Genomic DNA, 7,213 nt, shown 5'->3' on the forward strand with positions numbered 1-7,213 from the left:
GCTGTGTCTAACAGCAGTTCTCAGAACAGAACACTGAGGGGTTTTTTTTTGTTTTGTTTCACCTCATTCACACTTTGTGGTTAATAGTTATTAGCCTACCGGGACAGTTCACCTACCTGACTGCAGAGGCTCTAACCACCCCCACACTTCTTTACTGCATGTCAAGTAGCTCCAATCAGCACCCACACACTTACAGCATGCACGCACAAATGTATGCATATTCACAATCACTTGTGTCACTCTAAAAAACACACACACACACACAGTTTTACTGAGTAAAAGAGCAAATATATGCTTGTTTTTTCATATGTAACAAATTCTCTTTCATACAAGATCATTTTATGACAACCATGATATGAACTGAGTCTATCTACCCAGCCTGACAACATATTTAGCATTAAAACTATGTTTGAATAAACCAAAGTAAAAATAAACATCCCAGTTAAAGGCCATAATAAACAACGAGCTAATTTATCAGTTATTATTTCTCAATTATATAGCTTTTCTCATATTATATACTATATAATTATTCCATCCATCTATCCATTTGCTTCTGTTATCCTTTTTCAGGGTCGCGGGGGGGCTGGAGCCTGTCCCAGCTGTCTTAGGGTGAGAGGCGGGGTACACCCCGGAGAGGTCACCAGTCTGTTGCAGGGGTAACACGTACACAGACACAACCATTTACGCTCACATTTACTCCCACATTCACACCTATGGGCAATGTAGAGTTTCCAGTTAACCTATCCCCACTAACTGTGTGTCTTTGGACTGTGGGAGGAAGTTGGAGTACCCGGGGAGAACCCTCGCAAACATGAGGAGAACATGCAAACGATATAATTATTATTAAAATAAACAATAAATAACCCTCCATGTAAAAAGATTTATTTCAAACATTCAGTAATTTACTGAAATATCTGCCCAATGCATTGCTAACATAGTGTTCAAGTGAAAATTGGCCCTTTATGCCATGAAATTTGATAACTTCATTACCCACTATAGAAAAATATTTTAATATTTTTAATTCATTTACAATTGTACAGGCGATACACAGTTTTGTTCACTAAAACTGTTCCAGGTAAAAGTTTTATCTATTCAGATTTATTTTAAATCCACCAGAGTGGGTCAAATCAAGGAAAATTATTTTGCAAATCTTGGATGTAACTTGTAAGTGCAAGTTATTTAGATGTGTCACCAATTTACCAAGCTCACTAAACTGTCACCCACAGATGAAAGTAGATGGCTAGGATGTTTGGGAACAACCCAGGAGCCACAAATGCTCATGTCTGTCATGAATTGGAAACTGCTGGACCACAAGCATAGACAGCTGCCATGTACAGAGGCTGTTCTGTTATCACTAAAAGTTGTAAAATGTTGTATCACTAAAATATCATTCTCAGTCAGTTGTTATTTATTGTTTACAGCGCCCTCTGTGGTTGCTCCAAGTAATGCGCTTTAGAAACGGCTTTATTTTGAAACAACTTTATTGAACAGGAAGTGGGCTCAAGAAAAGCAAGTGAGCAAAAAGAAGGCAAACATATCGTCACACAGTTTATGGTGTCCTGTTGGAAAAAATACTGTCCACATCTTCGGTTTATGGTTGTATCGCCGGTATGTATTTAAAGTATAAATTGTAACTTTGTTTTTTGTACATTATGTTGCCCGCTAATGCAGTATTTGGCTGTAAAGCTAGTCCTTTTGTTAAGCTAGTTACCCGCGATTTTGGAGGTCGTCTGGGATAGCATCAGTAGTTGTTTAAAAAGTTTACATAATTAGACATATGCTATGTAGTAGCATTGTGGTATATAAATGCATATTATGCTGCGCATATGTATGTCATGACTGTATTTTTTGTCTTGTTTTTAGTTTTACCCTTTTGAATGTCAGTAAACCTGTTGACAACGCTCATCGGTCTTCAGTGTGGTGATATAAGAAAGGTGTTAACGCCCCTGCATCAGACATGCACCCATAACAGCACAGAGGCAGAAGGCCAAGAAAGAAACCTGTGCTCCAAAATCAACTTAAATCTCCAGCTTATAGAGTAAAATTTCATGGTTACACAAGATAAATAATAATAGCTTTATTAATAAGCTCAATAAATTTAGCAACTTGGAGGTATGTTTGAAAGAGGCTTTCAAACCTAAGAACATGTTGTTAGTGGTACTGGTACAGGACACTGGACAAAGTAGAATAATAAAGGAGTACTGCCTCCAGATTCATGAAATCAATTCTTAAATGGATCAAATGTAGACAGAATTGGGTGTTTCAAAAGGACTTGATCCCAAAAACATCAAAACGGGTTTTAGAATGAAACACACGGGCTAAAATTAAGCTTCTGGAGTTGTCAAATATCCAGCTAGAATTATGCCAGAAGCTTGTTGACAGCTACCAAAAGCGTCTGAACTGGGAAAATTTACTGAGGAACATTTAACCAAATATTAGCGGAGGTGTATGTTTATTTTGACCCTGTGGTTTTTAAGACAAGACTCCCAAGAGAAACCCCAAACCCTGTTGCTGTGCAGCAACAGTTATAACCTAAAATTTCTTATAGGAGACCTGTTGTAGAGGTGCATTGGTGCAGAGGCTAACAGAAATGCATGGTTACGGTAAGTGAATGATCATCTGTCCATCCTGAGTGATGCTTTTACTAAGCAAGAGATCACAATTTTAAAGATTGAAAGGTAACAAAAATAATCTGTGACACTAAAAGCACCCAAAGCAAGTCTGATCAAACACCTTATGTAGGATGTATCATCAATACACCTACAGCACAGCCTCCTATTCTGTGTCAAAACAACTGACTGTGTTCATTTTGGCAGCAGAGTAATGTCACACTTTTATTTAAGTGCTAATTAGAGACAGTCATTCAAGGACAGTGAGCCAATAAGACAGTCACATAACCGTGAGAACTAATCTATTAAGGAAATGAATATGAATATATAAAGGTGAATTCAGAGCTGAAATATAAAAAAAGTTATGATATTTTATATCTGCACATTTGCAGAATGTGTAAGCAAAATGCACCAAAAGCATTCTGTTTTCACTGACTGCTCGTGGTGCATGTTCCCATTTGAGCAGTTTTGTAGCATGCCTGGGGAACAGTTCACGTGGAGAGCCAAAGAGGGATTAGTTTCCCAAATGCACTCTTAAAACCATTTGTAAACACAGGAAGTCTTTCACAGGAATATGCTGAACGTCCTGAAAAGTAGCCATCGTTTCTCTACACATAAGAGGTAAATATCTGACTAAATCCTGCTGGGTATTAGCTGGACTTTAACATGCAAGCTTCCAAGCAAAGTCTTTGTATTGCCCATTCGCACTGATGCGCAGATTCTGCAGCTAATAGTTCAATGCAATTATAGCTAATGAGTGTTCATCTTCTGCCTTCTGCACGCTCCATCAAGGCAATGTCCTTCTGTAAACTGCATGTGATATTTCCAGTAGTGTGAGTATAATTTAGATTTTCCCATGCGGTATGCCACATGTGAGAAAAGGCAACTATGGAAAATAACTCTATCAGATTCTATCCAAAATTGTTAGATTGTCATGAATGAACTTTTAGTGTAGCTGTTTGCTTTCCACATTGGGTAACACAGACTATGGGACTTAGACAAACCTGACCTGTACTGTTTGTGTGAATAAGAGCCAGTCTTATTAGCAGCATCTCTTGCAGTCTTAATACCAAGAGTTAAGGCCATAAGGTGTCATTGTCTTGAGCATGATTGAAATTGCATGCTACACCTTGCTGCTATAGGGTCAGTGTAAATGAAACAGCTGGCAACAACTGGCTATTGTAACTAGCTATTGCCCTGACCAACATACAACTGGGCATCTACATATAATGTTTCCCAATGAGCACTCATGGCCAGTGTTGGTCAAGTTACTTGAAAAAAGTAATCAGTAATTAATTACTGATTACTTCCCCAAAAAAGTAATCCCGTTACTTATTTTCAAAAGTAATTAATTACTTAGTTACTTAGTCACTTTTTAAAAACACGATTTACAACCTGAATAGGTGATAAAGCGATAGATCTTTAAGCCCAATTCTACTTTTTCTGCATAATCCATCATACAAAATGTAATCAAATTGAAAAGTCTCCTTTTTAAAACTTGTTTTATTAGTTTTAATCTTTTAACTTTATGCATCAAGCAAAAATTTAATTATATACACCATTCTCTGACTGGAAGAAATTTGTATACATATATATATATATATATATATATATATATATATATATACAGTGGGGCAAAAAAGTATTTAGTCAGCCACCGATTGTGCAAGTTCCCCCACTTAAAATGATGACAGAGGTCAGTAATTTGCACCAGAGGTACACTTCAACTGTGAGAGACAGAATGTGAAAAAAAAATCCATGAATTCACATGGTAGGATTTGTAAAGAATTTATTCGTAAATCAGGGTGGAAAATAAGTATTTGGTCACCTCAAACAAGGAAAATCCCTGGCTCTCACAGACCTGTAACGTCTTCTGTAAGAAGCTTTTCTGTCCCCCACTCGTTACCTGTATGAATGGCACCTGTTTGACCTCATCATCTGTATAAAAGACACCTGTCCACAGCCTCAACCAGTCAGACTCCAAACTCCGCCATGGCCAAGACCAAAGAGCTTTCGAAGGACACCAGGAAAAGAATTGTAGACCTGCACCAGACTGGGAAGAGTGAATCTACAATAGGCAAGCAGCTTGGTGTGAAAAAATCAACTGTGGGAGCAATCATCAGAAAATGGAAGACATACAAGACCACTGATAATCTCCCTCGATCTGGGGCTCCACGCAAGATCTCATCCCGTGGGGTCAAAATGATCATGAGAACGGTGAGCAAAGATCCCAGAACCACACGGGGGGACCTGGTGAATGACCTGCAGAGAGCTGGGACCAAAGTAACAAAGGTCACCATCAGTAACACACTACAACGGCAGGGAATCAAATCCCGCAGTGCCAGACGTGTTCCGCTGCTGAAGCCAGTGCATGTCCAGGCCCGTCTGAAGTTTGCCAGAGAGCACATGGATGATACAGCAGAGGATTGGGAGAATGTCATGTGGTCAGATGAAACCAAAGTAGAACTTTTTGGTATAAACTCAACTCGTCGTGTTTGGAGGAAGAAGAATACTGAGTTGCATCCCAGGAACACCATACCTACTGTGAAGCATGGGGGTGGAAACATCATGCTATGGGGCTGTTTTTCTGCCAAGGGGACAGGACGACTGATCCGTGTTAAGGACAGAATGAATGGGGCCAAGTATCGTGAGATTTTGAGCCAAAACCTCCTTCCATCAGTGAGAACTTTGAAGATGAAACGAGGCTGGGTCTTCCAACATGACAATGATCCAAAACACACTGCCCGGGCAACAAAGGAGTGGCTCCGTAAGAAGCATTTGAAAGTCCTGGAGTGGCCTAGCCAGTCTCCAGACCTCAACCCCATAGAAAATCTGTGGCGGGAGTTGAAAGTCCGTGTTGCTCGGCGACAGCCCCAAAACATCACTGCTCTTGAGAAGATCTGCATGGAGGAATGGGCCAAAATACCAGCTACTGTGTGTGCAAACCTGGTAAAGACCTATAGTAAACGTTTGACCTCTGTTATTGCCAACAAAGGTTATGTTACAAAGTATTGAGTTGTATTTTTGGTATTGACCAAATACTTATTTTCCACCCTGATTTACGAATAAATTCTTTACAAATCCTACCATGTGAATTCATGGATTTTTTTTTCACATTCTGTCTCTCACAGTTGAAGTGTACCTCTGGTGCAAATTACTGACCTCTGTCATCATTTTAAGTGGGGGAACTTGCACAATCGGTGGCTGACTAAATACTTTTTTGCCCCACTGTATATATATATATATATATATATATATATATATATATATATATATATTGTGTTTACACTCGGTCTTTCAAATAGATGCAAGTAAAACACAGCAGAAAATAAATAAAATCAAAGACTAGCGGTCCTTTTGCTCTATTTTCACCTGTAAAGCAGGAGTGGGGTAGGCGGAGGTTTATCCTGGTGCAGGTGTGCCGCAGCGGTCAGTGGAAGAATCCACGACTTTCTCTGTGAGTTTCCCATTACGTCATAGCTACTCTGTGCTTGCTTGGAAGTTTAGGGGGTTTTTTTCGCTGTAAAAAGAAGTTTTCTTCCCACGCACAACGGACACTAATGTTTTTGTCACTTTTTATGGAATCAAACTCAAAGTAAGGTCAGTACTTCCACGCTTTAAACGCTGCACGCTCACACTCTCTCCCGCACTCGATATATGATCCATTGTTGATCTGCACACAGCTGTTGTCACGAACGTCGCACTCGCTTACATCACTGTCATGAGACATTCTCGCAAAAAAATCACGTTTTTAGTAACGCAGTAACGCAGCGTTCCTACGGGGAAGTAACGGTAATCTAATTACTGTTTTTGCAATAGTAATCCCTTACTTTACTCGTTACTTGACAAAAGTAATTGGATTACAGTAACGCGTTACTGCCCATCTCTGCTCATAACCAAATTACATGCAGCTTTAAGAGAGTAATTTCAGGACAGCACTGATTTGAAATTTACATTCATACCTTCAAGTAAGAAACAGTTCATGAGGTGCATCATCTCACCAGGAGAAGTTTTCTTATGATTTAATTTATTTAAATTAGATTTTTCCTTGTATTTCACTTGTGAGTGAGAATTTCATTTGAACAACAAATGAACAAATGAAATGAATGACGTCTGCATTATTAGCTGATGCACACTAGGTTTGAATGTGGAGGCCGTAGACTGGATCTGTCTTTTCCTCCCATGGCACCTTCTTATTAGCAGAATCTCTTGCATATATCTCAGTAATTTGCTGGATAAGTGATACGTGCCTTCCATGTTAATATGCTCATTTGGATCACTGTGGTTAGAGTTATTACCAAATATTATCAAATTACATCTGACCTCTTTTAGCACACAGAGACAAAGCTCTAAAAAAAACCTGAAATTGAAATAATGACATCAGGTGAGTCAGCCTTTTTCACGGCATTTGACACGCAGTCTCATTTCCTGGATGATATTCACAGAGCGTCTGTCAGATCTTACTGTTTTATTAACATGAAACAGACTACCATGACACTTCATTGTGTTCAGTTATTTTTTTAAATAACATGTGCCCTTGTTTTTCCAGAGGACACATGTGCATGCACTTCAGCCATCATACCTTCCTAACTGGGAGCCACTCT

This window comes from Neolamprologus brichardi, chromosome 9 (assembly GCF_056152115.1).
Source record: "Neolamprologus brichardi isolate AB-2024 chromosome 9, ASM5615211v1, whole genome shotgun sequence".
In the NCBI taxonomy this organism is placed as follows: domain Eukaryota; kingdom Metazoa; phylum Chordata; class Actinopteri; order Cichliformes; family Cichlidae; genus Neolamprologus; species Neolamprologus brichardi.